Here is a 16,774-nt window from a genome sequence, read left to right as displayed (position 1 = left end):
ATCGACTGATGAGACTAATGAGAATAATGTTTTATGGCGTATAGACTATGGTCTACCGATTAAATATGCCAACGAACTAAATTTCGATTAGAAATAATCGAAAACGTCTTCCTTTGTCAATGCCAAAGATAGTAGATTTGAATAACCAGGTATTAAATTACATTGTAATATAAATTCGAGGTATTATGTAAACAGTAAAGCATGTCGTCGAGCGCTTTATTTAATACTTAGTATTATTAATATTAATTATCATCTAAATTCATCGTTTTGACAATTCATGGCAAACTAATATTAACTTATTATCTCTGTAATAGTGTATAGAAATAATTGTAGAAGGTCACTATATGTAGAGCTCAGGTCTAGATCGCACAGTTCTAGTGTGTTCCTATTATGCGTTTGCTAGGACAACAAGTGGTTGAAATAAACAAAAGCCAGCAAGCCCTGCAGTTGTTAATTAACATAAGCCATCAAGCCCTGCACTTGTAAAATGTCATCCAGGCTTGCGCAAATTCTTGATTCTATATTGCCTCGTATACATGTCCCTATTATGTGTCTGGTAGCCGGAGGTCACTATATATTCACCCTGACCTAGTATGTCCCTATAATGTGTCAACTAGGGCGACAACCAGTATCCAGAAGTCACTTTGTATTCAACTTTGACAAAGTATCTCCCTATTATGTGTCTCCTTGGGCGACAACCAGTATCCGGAGGTCACTATGTATCCAGCTCTGTCCTAGTTTGTCTCTATAATGTGTTGACTGGGGCGACAACCTTTATCTGGAGTTCACTATGTATTCATCTCTGAGCTAGTATGTCCCTATTTTGTGTCTACTTGGGCGACAACCAATATCCGGAGGTCACTATTTATCCAGCTCTGACCTAGTATATCCCTATAATGTGTCTACTAGGGCGACAACCAGTATCCGGAGGTCACAATGTATTCCTCTCTGACCTAGTATGTCCCTTAAATGTGTCTACTAGGGCGACAATCAGTATCCGGAGGTCACTATGTATCCAGCTCTGTCCTAGTTTGTCCCTATAATGTGTCTACTAGGGCGACAACCAGTATCCGGAGGTCACTATATATTCATCTCTTACCTAGTATGTCCCTATAATGTGTCTACTAGGGCGACAACCGGTATCCGGTGGTCACTATGTATTCATCCCTGTCCTAGTATGTCCCTATAATGTGTACTAGGACGACAACCAGTATCCGGAGTCACTATGTGTCCGGCTTTCACCTAGTATGTCCCTATAATGTGTCTACTAGGGCGACAACTGGTATCCGGTGGTCACTATGTATTCATCCCTGTCCTAGTATGTCCCTATAATGTGTCTACTAGGGCGACAACCAGTATCCGGAGTCACTATATATTCATCTCTTACCTAGTATGTCCCTTTAATGTGTCTACTAGGGCGACAACCAGTTTCCGGTGGTCACTATTTATCCAGCTCTGACCTAGTATGTCCCTAAAATATGTATCCTAGTATCCGGTGGTCACTATTTATCCAGCTCTGACCTAGTATGTCCCTAAAATATGTCTACTAGGGCGACAACCAGTATCTGGAGGTCACTACGTATTCATCTCTTACCTAGTATGTCCCTATAATATGTCTACTAGGACGACAACCAGTATCCGGAGGTCACCATGTATTCATCTCTTACCTAGTATGTCCCTATAATGAGTCTACTAGGGCGACAACCAGTATCCGGAGGTCACTATCTATCCGGCTCTGACCTAGTATATCACTATAAATGACCTAGTTTGTCCCTATTATGTGTCTGCTAGGGTGACAACCAGTATCCTGAGGTCACTAAATATTCATCTCTGACCTAGTTTGTCCCTATAATGTGTCTACTAGGGCGACAACCAGTATCCGGAGGTCACTATGTATCCAGCTCTGACCTAGTATGTCCCTAGAATGAGTCTACTAGGGCGACAACCAGTATCCGGAGGTCACTATCTATCCGGCTCTGACCTAGTTTGTCCCTATAATGTGTCTACTAGGGCGACAACCGGTATCCAGAGGTCACTAAGTATTCAGCTCTCACCTAGTATATGTCTACTAGAGCGACAACCAGTATCCGGAGGTCACTATGTATCCGGCTCTGTCCTAGTATTTCCCTATAATATGTCTCTTAGGGCGACAACCAGTATCCGGAGGTCACTATGTATTCATCTCTTACCTAGTATGTCCCTATAATGTGTCTATTAGGGCGACAACCAGTATCCGAAGGTCACTATGTATCCAGCTCTGACCTAGTATGTCCCTAGAATGAGTCTACTAGGGCGACAACCAGTATCCGGAGGTCACTATCTATCCGGCTCTGACCTAGTTTGTCCCTATAATGTGTCTACTAGGGCGACAACCAGTATCCAGAGGTCACTAAGTATTCAGCTCTCACCTAGTATATGTCTACTAGAGCGACAACCAGTATCCGGAGGTCACTATGTATCCGGCTCTGTCCTAGTATTTCCCTATAATATGTCTCTCAGGGCGACAACCAGTATCTGGAGGTCACTATGTATTCATCTCTTACCTAGTATGTCCCTATAATGTGTCTATTAGGGCGACAACCAGTATCCGGAGGTCACTATGTATTCATCTCTTACCTAGTATGTCCCTATAATATGTCTACTATGGCGACAACCAGTATCCGGAGGTCACTATGTATTCATCTCTTACCTAGTATGTCCCTATAATATGTCTACTAGGGCGACAACCAGTATCGGGAGATCACTATGTATTCGTCTCTGACCTAGTATGTCCCTATAATGTGTTTACTAGGACGACAACCAGTATCCGGAGGTCACTATTTATCCAGCTCTGACCTAGTATGTCACTAAAATATGTCTACTAGGGCAACAACCAGTATCCGGAGGTCACTATGTATTCATCTCTGACCTAGTATGTGTCTACTAGGGCGACAACCAGTATCCGGAGGTCACTATGTATTCATCTCTGACCTACTATGTGTCTACTAGGGCGACAACCAGTATCCGGAGGTCACTATGTATTCATCTCTTACCTAGTATGTCCCTATCATATGTCTACTTGGGCGACAACCAGTATCCGGAGGTCACTATATATCCAGCTCTGACCTAGTATGTCCCTATAATGAGTCTACTAGGGCAACAACCAGTATCCGGAGGTCACTATCTATCCGGCTCTAACCTAGTTTGTCCCTATAATGTGTCTACTAGGGCAACAACCGGTATCCAGAGGTCACTAAGTATTCAGCTCTGACCTAGTATATGTCTACTAGGGCGACAACCAGTATCCGGAGGTCACTATGTATCCGGCTCTGTCCTAGTATTTCCCTATAATATGTCTACTAGGGCGACAACCAGTATGCGGAGGTCACTATGTATTCATCTCTTACCTAGTATGTCCCTATAAAATGTCTACTAGGGCGACAACCAGTATCCGGTGGTCACTATTTATCCAGCTCTGACCTAGTATGTCCCTAAAATGTGTCTACTAGGGTGACAACCAGTATCCGGAGGTCACTATGTATTCATCTCTGACCTAGTATGTGTCTACTAGGGCGACAACCAGTATCTGGAGGTCACTATGTATTCATCTCTTACCTAGTATGTCCATATAATGTGTCTACTAGGGCAGCAACCAGTAACCGGAGGTAACTATGTATCCAGCTCTGACCTAGTATGTCCCTATAATGTGTCTACTAGGGCGACAACCGGTATCCTGAGGTCACTATCTATCCATCTCTTACCTAGTATGTCCCTATAATGTATCTACTAGGGCGACAACCGGTATCCGGTGGTCACTATCTATCCATCTCTTACCTAGTATGTCCCTATAATGTATCTACTAGGGTGACAACCGGTATCCTGAGGTCACTATGTATCCATCTCTTACCTAGTATGTCCCTATAATGTATCTACTAGGGCGACAACCGGTATCCGGTGGTCACTATGTATTCATCCCTGTCCTAGTATGTCCCTATAATGTGTCTACTAGGGCGACAACCAGTATCCGGAGTCACTATATATCCATCTCTTACCTAGTATGTCCCTATAATGTGTCTACTAGGGCGACAACCAGTATCCGGAGGTCACTATTTATCCAGCTCTGACCTAGTATGTCCCTATAATGTGTCTACTAGGGCGACAACCAGTATCCGGAGGTCACTATGTATCCATCTCTTACCTTGTATGTGTCTACTAGGGCGACAACCAGTATCCGGAGGTCACTATTTATCAAGCTCTGACCTAGTATGTCCCTATAATGAGTCTACTAGGGCGACAACCAGTATCCGGAGGTCACTATGTATTCATCTCTTACCTAGTATGTGTCTACTAGGGCGACAACCAGTATCCGGAGGTCACTATGTATCTAGCTCTGACCTAGTATGTCCCTAAAATGTGTCTACTAAGGCGACAACCAGTAACCAGAGGTCACTATGTATTCATCTCTGACCTAGTATGTGTCTACTAGGGCGACAACCAGTATCCGGAGGTCACTATGTATTCATCCTTACCTAGTATGTCCCTTTAATATGTCTATTAGGGTGACAACCAGTATCCTGAGGTCAGTTTATGTTTGGTTAGTGCTCACTAATCCGGACAAGTAGGTTTCATTGTACTTTGATTTTCTCCACAACACAAGACCACACTCTAGTTAAAGTTAAATGTTAACAAGCTTTTGCTATTACTCATTTTGCAGTTGGACACATTTGTTTGAAGTTGTGGATCTTTAGACACTGGAGCAACTCTCGTTGTGTCATGATGGCTGGCTTCTTTGTGGAGACGGTTGTTGTCACAGAAAGGAGCGAGGACAAGTCACACATAAGGCACGTGTTCCAGTGCGGCCCCTGGCTGGACTCGCACAACGGTAACTGCCACATGGAGACGATGCTGAGAATGATTGGTAAGTACTTGGCTGAGAATGATTAGTACATACTTGGCTCAGAATGTACTTGGCTGTGAATTATTTATAGACCTCTCCTCAGAATGATTGGTACACACTTTGTTGAGAATCATTGGTATGTACTTGGCTTAAACTATTTGGTACATACATTGTTTAGAATGATCAGTACTTACTAGACTCAAAATGTTATTTATAAAGATTATGCGCTGTTCTTGTGTAAGAAACGTTGTTTAATTTTGTTGTGTAGTGTTCTTCGAAAATTTTGTGATGCTTTGATGGAATTAAAAAATAATGTTTTAGTGAATAAAAGTAATAACGTTCAGATGTCATTAACACAAAAAACAACCATCAACAAAGGAAAAGAAAAAATCCAGTTCACACTTTATAAACTTTTATTTCAAAAACCATTTCAACTGAAAGTTACCAAAAACAAAACAAAACTGAAAGTTTGAGGTAGATCACCACCTTTTGATTAAAAGTAAATCAGGCACCCCCAGCATGATTGTGAAAGAAGAATTTATTCACTAGCCATTCAACAGTTGTTTTATTAATCCTAAATTAGGTTGCTCATGTACGGTGACTGTGAAGACTAGCGAGGGTAAAAGGACGGCCACCACAGGGAAGGTTTAAATCACCATGTATGGCACCAGTGGCCACACTGCAGCCCTCCTCCTCTCATCTTTAGACCCTGGGACTCTGGCATTCACTTTCGGGGCCAAGTCTGAGTTCCATATCAGCACCGGGCAGGTTTGCCGAGTAACCAAGATCCGACTAGAATGTGACAACTCTGGCTCTAAACCTGACTGGAGGCTTGATTATGTATGATATTGCTGATTTTATTGTGCATTCCTTTTGATTAACTTAAGCCACTAGAAGCTAAGTATAATGATCATTATGAGAATCGTGATTTGGACTAACATACATCGCCCTAAAATCCTATAATGGGCCATAGTTCTATATCTGTTCTGTAAATAATACATGACATCTTAGATTGTTATTTAGCCTCTCTACTAATTCTCTGTCTTGCAAACGTGTCATATCAAAACTTCTTTGTACTTAGGTGTGAATGTATGATGAGGATAGCAGTGATAAGCTTATGTACTTCGTCGACCACTGGCTTGCCCTTGACAAAGTTGATGGTTCAATCTGTAGAGGACTACCAGCAGTACGTAAAGGCACCCCTAGCCTGCCAGGTCTATATAAATATTCCTTGTACTTAAAGCTGCACTCTCACAGATATACCGTTTTTACAACTTTTTTTATTTTATTGTCTTGGAAAGAGCAAATCTTTGCATAAATATCTGCCTACCAATGATAAAAGAATGTTGAAGATCAAATCAGACTTTAATATTTCTGTTTCATGGCTTAAAGCGTTACTAACGGTTTAAGAAAAATGCACAAATCATCAATTTTTGAACTTAATATGAAAATCTGCGATCTGTTTTTTTGTCAGGAGTCTTGTATAACTGGTTTCCATGCATTTTCGCAAAAAAGTGGCTCGTTCCAAGACAAAAAATAAAAAAGTTGTCAAAATGTTCAATCTGTGAGAGTGCAGCTTTAAACTTCCCACATAATGTTGGGTATTAAGTACTGGTATTAATGTTAATTGCTTTGTATCAAGAAAGAATTCATTTGATTTTTTGGAGTTAGCTTGTGTCCTCTACTGCGTTTATACAGTATAAATGCTCAAACAAATCTTAAGTGTTAGTAAACAGGCATTTGTTGACAAGCATGCTTGCAGTGAGTGAGACATAGTTATCACAATGGGGGTTCCGTGTGTTTGCGTGCATGCATGTGTGTCCGTAGGTAAATGCAGACTGAATTTGTCCCAGCTGTTTCTTGACTGTGCATTTTAGGATTTTCTAAAAACTTGCCATGAAGGTCCACCATGGTGAGGTGGTGTGTTTCGCGCACAAGAAGCAGGTCTGTATGTCAAAGGTCAAGGTCATGATTAGAGGTCAAAGGTTGAAATGATCCTTGTCTGGGCTGTATCTTGACCATGCATTATAGGATTTTCAAACAACTTGCCATGAAGGTACACCATGATGAGGTGGTGTGTTACACAAAAGACCAAGGTCTGTTCATTAAAGATTAAAGTCACACTTACAACTTAATGTCAAAATGAGTACTGTTGATGGGACTGGTTTAGACTAATCCATATCAGGGCTGTAACTTTACCATGCATTATTGGATTTTCAAAAAAACATGCTGAGGCGTAGTGCCACAGGTCACATGTATTTTTAAACTCCATGTTATTCTGTAATGCAATTGCATTGAAGAGAAATATCTGTGTCAAAGTCTCTTTCACATGTCGCCATTTGGCGTATAGTTGTTATCAGCCTGTGATGGGATCATAATTTTGATTCTGAAATTTAAACCATGATTTTCAGTGTTACGCTATGTGGTTGCTGTGACAACAGGAAGTTGGATGCTGGAGTGGACAGTGCAAATTTTTATACTCAATCTGATTGGTGTAGATGGAGATATTGGCTTGAGGGAGGGTACCTCACTGGAGCCATTTCTAAAAGTTGATTCCCTTGGCAGCCTGGACAAACTGACATATTCATTGTTGAAGCCGTTTCTGTTGGGAAAAAAATGAAAATGAAGTGACCTTCGGCAGTCTTGATCAGGTAACTACAAATGTATAGTTTAATATTCCTTTTTGAAAATAAAGTAATTAATGTGAGAAAGTGCTATGTACATCACTTTATTGGTGGATTTCTTGAGCTAGGTTTGTCTGATAAGATTAAAGCAGTATTCAAGATGACAAACATGAAGTGTTTATCATGTCCAAGTTTAGCTCGACTATTCGAAGAATAAGGAGGACTTTACTACTCACGTCGGTGTCTGGTTAAAGTATAAGGGCAAGTTGGGATTTTCACTTAAAACTTCAATACCCATCATTCAATTCATTTAATACTTTACAAAATTGTTCAAGGCCATCACATAATGAGGTTAGATAACTCCATATTATCATTTATACATATTATGGCCCCTGATTGACTATGGAACTTAGGTTAAAGTTTTAGGGCAGGTTGGGATATTTATTAATAACTTCTTTATCCTTCATTCAATTGACTTAATTATCCCCCGCCTATGAAATAGGGAGGGGGATATTGAAATGGTGTTGTCCGTCCGTCCTTCCGTCCGTCTGTCTTTCCTTCTGTCCGTCCGTCCGTCACCTGCGTTTTCTCAGTAACTAGCCGGTATAATTTCATGACACTTAAAATAAATATGAACCACTATACTGGAATGATGCCTGTCCAAAAAAAAATTTGATTGGTCAATTGTCCTTGGAGTTATTGCCCTTGATTTTTTGAAAAATGCACATTCACAGCCATTTCTCAGTCACTAGCTGGCAGAATTTCATGAAACTTAAAATAAATATGAATTACTATACTGGGATGATGCCTGATCATTTTTTTTTGGATTGGTCAATTGTACTTGGAGTTATTGCCCTTGATTTTTTGAAAAACTCATTTACAGCCATTTCGCAGTAACTAGTTGGTAGAAATTCTTGAATCTTGAAATAAATATGAACCAACATACTGCGATGATGCCTGTTTATTTATATTTTGGATTGTGTAATTTCTATATGAGTTATTTGCCCTTGATTTATTAAAAGATCCATGTTTGCAGCCTTTTCTATGCAACTAGCTGGTAGAATTTCATGACACTTGGAAGAAATAAGAACCAACATACTGTGATGATGCCTGTCTATTTTTCTTTTGGATTGGTCAATTTTCCTTAGAGTTATTGCCCTTGATTTATTAAAAAATCATTGTTTGCAGCCGTTTCTCAGTTAAACCAATGTGCTTATCTTATTCTTTTTGAGATTTTTTTTAACCTTCAAGCACAAACAAGCCATCAAGCACAAACAAGCCATCATTGGCGGGGGATATCTTTTCACTGAAAATGCTTGTTAATACTTCAACAGTTGTTCGGGACTATTACACAATAAGGTTACATAACTCCATATTATCTTTAATACAAGTTATGGCCCCTTAAGGAACTTAGGTTAAAGTTTTAGGGCAGGTTCAAGTAGGGCAAGTTGGGATTTTAATAAAAAAAACTTCTATACCCTTCATTCACTTGACTAAATACGTCACAGAATTATTGATGACCATATTACAACAAGGTTACCTAACTACATTTTAACCTTGATTACAAATTATGGCCCTTGGTTGATTTTTTTTTTTCTGTTGCACATTTTCATATTCTTAACCAGGTTTTGACAAAGGGAAAACTATTTATTAAAATGACTTGTGTCATTGTTCGGGCAGGCTAGTGGGAGGGCAGCGTCAAAGTCACCTTATGTATCGAATAATTTTAGCTAGGTTTGGCATCTAGTCACCAAACTTGGTATATAGGAAGAGTTTATGGAGACCTTTCATGGGTTTGCGTTTGAGGCCCCTAGGATCAAGGTCAAGGTCAAAGTTACTATTTATAGAAAAATGGTTAGTATTAAATAACTTAAGTAAGGGTCGACATTTTGCGACCAAACTTAGTATATATATATATATGAAGATTTTTCCAGAGACCTTTTAAGAGATTATGTTTTGGGCCCCAAGAGTTATGGTCAAATGCAAATTGTTTGGTGTACATTAATCCTATGGGTGAGAATACATCTAAATGTGCCAAGTACAAAAATACTTTTATCATGATATACCATCAATTTCTTGTGTCAGAGTTCAGACCCATATGTTTTTGACCTTTGATCCTTTTAAGATCAAGAGAGCATCATGGAGAAACACCAGAGAAAGGGAATTCAAGACAAAAAACACCAAAGGATGTGCTTTCAAAGAAAGGTAAAAAAAGGTAAGCCTTTATTGATAAATTATATTAAGTTTCACATAAAAAAATCCGGATTGTGCAAGAACTCCAAACATATTCTGGAAGTTAACGAAGATGGCTCTATAGAGATAATGAAATTATTTTTTTATGAGGCCAATTCTTTGGATGCTGTGTGAACACAAATTGTAAGTAAAATGTTCAATTTGTGTTTTGTATACCCTAAAACAAGTGTATTATTATAAGGTGCCATGGCAATAAAAAATATTTTTTATAAAAAATGATAAAAATATTTGGATGATAAACAGTGAATAACATGGTTTGCCTCAAACTGTATTTGTTTTTGGTTGGTTAATGCAATTTAATATCTACCTTGCAGGCTGCAAAACATGAAAGAAAAGAATGAAACCCTAGTGCAGTTCTTGATGTCTAAGGAAGTCAAGGTAATGTAATTTTTTATAGTTTTACATTTCAACTCAAGCAGATGAATGTCGAACCAAGATCGTTTGATTTTACTGTACATACCATATTTATACATACATGTTTATTATACACTCTGCCCATTTGGCTGTTTATTGAATAATAATAAGTCCAATGTAACACCTGATACATGTGTACAGAATCTATATTATACTCCTGCTTAACATAGTGAATTATTTGAATCAAGTACATATCACATTGTCTTTCCCGGTTGCGAAATATTTAATATCATAAAAGCCTTAGAGAAACAGCAATGAAACTTTGCACTTATTTTATAGGAAAAAGGCCAGACAACAGTGCAGGGCACACAATGCTTCCAAAAATAGTATATGACACTTATGACTTTTAATTCAGTGTGGCAGGGATAATACTTCTATTCATTCATAGGTCTAGTTTACACTATCCAATGAAAGAGATATTTACAATAGAGTAATCTCATATTATTCATTTCAGGCCAACCTACTGATTATATGCAAGGCAAACAGGCAAGCAATCTTTACACTATCTTCACTGGGCTGTCACAGAGAGCCAAGAGAGCCATACAACATAGCGGATTTGGTCCTATTGATGATGATGAACAGGTACATTTGTTGACTTGGCTTACTGAATTTGATAACATTTATGTGTAGATTTGGCTTTTGTTAGAGTTTTTAGTTCTAAAATTATTAGGATAAATGCTATCTGATCCTTCTAAGGCAATATATGTGTCTTATTAGTATCCTATTTAAGGCTTTCTCGACTATTCGAAGAATAAGGAGAGCTATCCTAGTCACCCAAGCGTCGGCGTAACCACTTATGTTAAAGTTTGCGTACCACCTCGAATATTTTCAAAGTCCATTGACATATGGCTTTGAAACTTTGCACACTTGTTCACCATCATGCCCCCAACCTGTACACATGAGGAGGTAACCCCATCAAGCATTTTGACAAAATTATGCCCCTTTTTCTACTTAGAATTTATGTTAAAGTTTGCGTACCACCTCAAATATTTTCCAATTCAATTTATGTAAATATCTCGTCACATCATGTATTGCATTGAAATCTAATCTAACAGTGATCCATGCATGTTTCGCCAAAACTTTTTAATCCATACACTGAAATTAGTATGTGGAAATAACTGTTTTGGTCTGTGTATTCCTTGGTCTTTAAAAATAGTGTGATACTAAGGAAGTTTTATTTGGTTAATTTTTTCTATAAGATTTTGTAGGAAATGAAAATGCAAAAGTTATAAAGTAAAGATATGATTGTTATTGAATATTATTAATTATAACTGTTATGTTCTGAAAGTCTAAATCCTTATGTAATCTACATATTTTATGTCCAACAGGTGTGAGGTGCACTAAGGAGGAGATTGAGGTCATCATTCATAAGGAGTTTCAGAGCTATCGAAAGGAGCTACCAAAGTGAATCCATTTCATGATTAATGTCGTAATTTCCCTTTTTAACGGAGAGTGAAACTCAAGGAGGATTTAAACCAGTTAATAGCGTCAAACCTCACGCTTGCCGGGCACCAAAAATATTAAAGGAATGATCTTTTGTGCATTATTTGCAGTGAAATCATTTTACATTTATCGATGCTAAGGGAATCAGTTTCTTACATTTCAAAAATGTATTTATTTTGTCTTTGCTCATTGACATATATTACCTATTTTTCGGCATGAAATTTGATTTTTTCTTAAATCGTCTATTTGTTGTTGCATGTTTGCATGGTTTATATGACAATAAACACCATGCATAATTGTTTACCATATGAATTAAATTAACTGAAGTTAAAGGCAAACAAGAAGGCAAACAAGGAAACAGGTACTTTTACTGTTTACCATAACAGTGTGTGTGTGTGTGTGTGCGTGCGTGCGTGCGTGCGTGTGTTGTGTGTGTTGTGTGTGTGTGATGATGATGATGGTAATACTACAGTTGCTGATGGACAGACGGACAAAATGTTAATAGAATAATGCCATACATTTATTGACACCACACTCAATTACCACATTGTAAGAACAAATGTCCTCGGTAAACCTCTTAAATATCGAGTCAAAGATGAGCCTATCCAGACCTGCCTACTGCTTGTCGCCTTATTGAAAGCATAATAGAGACATTCTAGTCTTTGTATATGTAATGACCTCAGTCTTCTGGCTCTCTCCTGAGAAGAAATTAATGCGGACGATCTAGTCTCGAACTGAACAAATAATAACATCCGTCTACTGTGTCCCCCTAATAGACATAGGTACATTTAAGGGAAATACTGGACGTGAGCTGATCATCAAGTGGCATCCACCTGCAGGTTGAAGCCATAGGAGACATACTTTTATAATGACATACCAGACCTCAGCTGAACATATTGTGACATCCGCCAATTGGTTGTCGCCTTGCACAATACATTAAAGAGACATTCCAGGCTTAAATTGTAAATATAATGTCGCATGGGAAGACTCTAATACGGAAGCTATAGTCTTTAATTTCACAATGACCTCCGCTTACTGGTTTTCGTCCTAATAGGCTCATAATATGGACATACGAGACTTCAGCTGAACAATGACCTCCGCCTTCTGGTTGTCTTCCTAACAGGCTCATAATATGGACATACGAGACTTCAGCTAAACAATGACCTCCGCCTTCTGGTTGTCTTCCTAACAGGCTCATTATATGGGCATACGAGACCTCAACTGAACAATGACCTCCGCCTTCTGGTTGTCTTTCTAATAGGCTCATTATATAGACATACGAAACCTCAGCTGAACACTGACCTCCGCCTACTGGTTGTCGTCCTAATGGGCTCATAATATGGACATACGAGACCTCAGCTGGACAATGACCTCCGCTTACTGGTTGTCTTTCTAATAGGCTCATAATATGGACATTAGAGACCTCAGCTGAACAATGACCTCCGCCTACTGGTTGTCATCCAAATAGGCTCATTATATGGACATACGAGACCTCAGCTGAACAATGACCGCCTACTGGTTGTCGTCCTAATAGGTACATAATATGGACATACGAGACCTCAGCTGAACAATGAACTCCGCCTTCTGGTTGTCTTCCTAATAGGCTCATAATAAGGACATACGAGACCTCAGCTGAACAATGTCATCCGCCTACTGGTTGTCACCCCAATAGGCTCATTATATGGACATACGAGACCTCAGTTGAACAATGTCCGCCTACTGGTTGTCTTCCTAATAGGCACATAATAAGGACATACGAGACCTCAGCTGAACATTGACCTCCGCCTTCTGGTTGTCTTCCTAATAGGCTCATAATATGGACATACGAGACCTCAGCTGAACAATGTCCGCCTACTGGTTGTCATCCAAATAGGCTCATAATATTGACATACGAGACCTCAGCTGAACAATGAACTCCGCCTACTGGTTGTCGTCCTAATAGGCACATAATAAGGACATACGAGACCTCAGCTGAACAATGAACTCCGCCTACTGGTTGTCGTCCTAACAGGCACATAATAAGGACATACGAGACCTCAGCTGAACAATGAACTCCGCCTACTGGTTGTCGTCCTAATAGGCACATAATAAGGACATACGAGACCTCAGCTGAACAATGAACTCCGCCTACTGGTTGTCGTCCTAATAGGCACATAATAAGGACATACGAGACCTCAGCTGAACATTGACCTCCGCCTTCTGGTTGTCTTCCTAATAGGCTCATAATATGGACATACGAGACCTCAGCTAAACAATGACCTCCGCCTTCTGGTTGTCTTCCTAATAGGCTCATAATATGGACATACGAAACCTCAGCTGAACACTGACCTCCGCCTTCTGGTTGTCTTCCTAATAGGCACATAATAAGGACATACGAAACCTCAGCTGAACATAACATCCGCCTACTGGTTGTCACCCCAATAGGCTCATTATATGGACATACGAGACCTTAGTTGAACAATGACCGCCTACTGGTTGTCTTTCTTATAGGTATAGGGGACAATGACCTCCGCCTTCTGGTTGTCGTCCTTATAGGCATATAATATGGACATACGAGACCTCAGCTGAACAATGACCGCCTGCTGGTTGTCTTCCTAATAGGCTCATAATATGGACATACGAGACCTCAGCTGAACAATGCCATCCGCCTACTGGTTGTCGTCTTAATAGGCTCATAATATGGACATACGAGACCTCAGCTGAACAATGACCTCCGCTTACTGGTTGTCTTCCTAATATGCTCATAATATGGACATACGAGACCTCAGCTGAACAATGACCTCCGCTTACTGGTTGTCTTCCTAATATGCTCATAATATGGACATACGAGACCTCAGCTGAACAATGTCATCCGCCTACTGGTTGTCGTCCTAATAGGCTCATAATAAGGACATACGAGACCTCAGCTGAACAATGACCTCCGCCTACTGGTTGTCTTCCTAATAGGCTCATAATAAGGACATACGAGACCTCAGCTGAACAATGAACTCCGCCTACTGGTTGTCTTCCTAATAGGCTCATAATAAGGACATACGAGACCTCAGCTGAACAATGAACTCCGCCTACTGGTTGTCGTCCTAATAGGCACATAATATGGACATACGAGACCTCAGCTGAACAATGAACTCCGCCTACTGGTTGTCTTCCTAATAGGCTCATAATAAGGACATACGAGACCTCAGCTGAACAATGAACTGCGCCTACTGGTTGTCGTCCTAATAGGCTCATAATAAGGACATACGAGACCTCAGCTGAACAATGTCATCCGCCTACTGGTTGTCGTCCTAATAGGCACATAAAAAGGACATACGAGACCTCAGCTGAACAATGAACTCCGCCTACTGGTTGTCGCCCTAATAGGCTCATAATAAGGACATACGAGACCTCAGCTGAACAATGACCTCCGCCTACTGGTTGTCGTCCTAATATGCTCATAATAAGGACATACGAGACCTCAGCTGAACAATGTCATCCGCCTACTGGTTGTCGTCCTAATAGGCACATAATAAGGACATACGAGACCTCAGCTGAACATTGACCTCCGTCTACTGGTTGCCACCCCAATAGACACATAATAATGACATACTATACCTCGGCCGAACAAAAAGTGATCTTCGCCTTCTGGTTGTCGCCTTATACAATATATTAAAAGGATATTATAGTCTAAAACTGTATATCTAACGGCCTCCGTTTACTAGTTATCGCCTTAAACAATACACAATATGGACATTCTAGACTTCAACTGTATATATAATGACCTCCGTCAAACGCTTGTCGCCAAAATAGGCACATAATAGGGACATACTAGACATCGGCTGAACATATAGTTACTGTCTACTGGCTGTCGCCTTCTACAATACATTAAAGGGGCATTCTAGTCTTGAACTGTATATTTATTGTCCTCCGTCTACTGGTCGTCAAATTGGAAGATCCTTATACGAACGTTCTTGTCTTGAGCTAAATACATAATAACCTCCGTCTACTGGTTGTCGCCATAAAAGACACAGGGACATACTAGACTTCAGCTGAACATAATGTTACCTCCGTTTACTGGTTGTCGCCTTGAAAGACCCTAATACGGACGTTATATAGTCTTGAACTGAACACATAATGACATCCGACTTCTGGTTATCGCCTTGGCGGACCCTTATACGGACGTTCTAGTCTTAAACGGAACTCATAATGACCTCCGTTTACTGGTTATCGCCTTAGATATATAAATAGTGACCTCCGCCTACTGGTTGTTGTCTTATAAAATACATCATACGGACGTTATAGTCTTGAACTGAACACACACATAATGTCCTCAGTCTACTGGTTGTCTTCATTTTACGGACCTACATTTTAGGGACATTATAGTCTTGAATTGTATATTAAATGACCTCCGCCTACTGGTTGTCACCTATGAAGACACAAACATGGGGAACAAAGCCTGAGCTGAACATATAGTGACCTCCGCCTACTGATTGTCGCTTTAAGAGACTTTTTGAGGGACATTTAAGGCCTGCGCTGAACATAATTATAGTGACCTCAGTCTAATGGTTATCGACTTAAGAGAAAACACTTGGACATATTAGGCCTGGTCTGAATATAAAAAACCTCGACCTGCTGATTGTTACCTTAGGAGACACTATAGGTTTGAGCTGAGCCTATATTGACCTCCTTCTACCGGTTGTTGTAACGTGTAATGGTTGTCCTTCTATACGACACTATAGGGGATACGATGACGAATATTGTTTTTCTACAGTATTGACAAAAAATCACGGTGACATTTTGTTATTTTACCTAGAATGCATTTTTTAAATAAAGAGGTTACGGGTTGCGAAATACAACGTAAATGGACTTTCTACGTTTAGCTATACGTCTATATGGTTATATTCTAGTAAGGCCTATATGTACGCACAAGGGGCCGTATCTAAATTGGTACAGTACCTAAATATGGAACACCCATTATAAAAGTGTTTTTTTTTTCGATCGAGATCAGTTTATTTACAATTTCAATCAATAAAGAACATGATTAATAACACTTTCTAATATCAGACCAAGAACAGTAACTATGGCAAAAGTTGAGTAGACATTTGCTACGTAGTTTTATAGTTGAGAATAACCTAACCACAATACAGTACGGCATCGCTTTTTCACAATAAAATTTTAATATTCATAG

At 39.6% G+C, this 16,774-nt stretch overlaps 1 long non-coding RNA gene across 2 annotated transcripts; it reads left to right on the top strand.

Moving 5' to 3' along the window:
• Position 1: 1 nt before the first annotated feature.
• On the top strand, positions 2–11,913 carry LOC128209252 (uncharacterized). 2 transcript variants are annotated; one of them, XR_008256968.1, is made up of 9 exons: positions 2–149; positions 4,694–4,897; positions 5,460–5,716; positions 5,958–6,090; positions 7,288–7,527; positions 9,626–9,705; positions 10,068–10,131; positions 10,622–10,749; positions 11,496–11,913. It is a non-coding gene; the product is annotated as an uncharacterized LOC128209252 (long non-coding RNA). The 2 variants fall into 2 exon arrangements; XR_008256967.1 differs by having other exon boundaries at positions 9,626–9,715.
• The last annotated feature ends 4,861 nt before the right edge of the window (positions 11,914–16,774 follow it).

This window comes from Mya arenaria, chromosome 11 (genome assembly GCF_026914265.1).
Source record: "Mya arenaria isolate MELC-2E11 chromosome 11, ASM2691426v1".
In the NCBI taxonomy this organism is placed as follows: Eukaryota; Metazoa; Mollusca; class Bivalvia; order Myida; family Myidae; genus Mya; species Mya arenaria.
The sequence above is the reverse complement of the archived record's forward strand: the minus strand, read 5'-3'. Positions and strand labels throughout refer to the sequence as shown.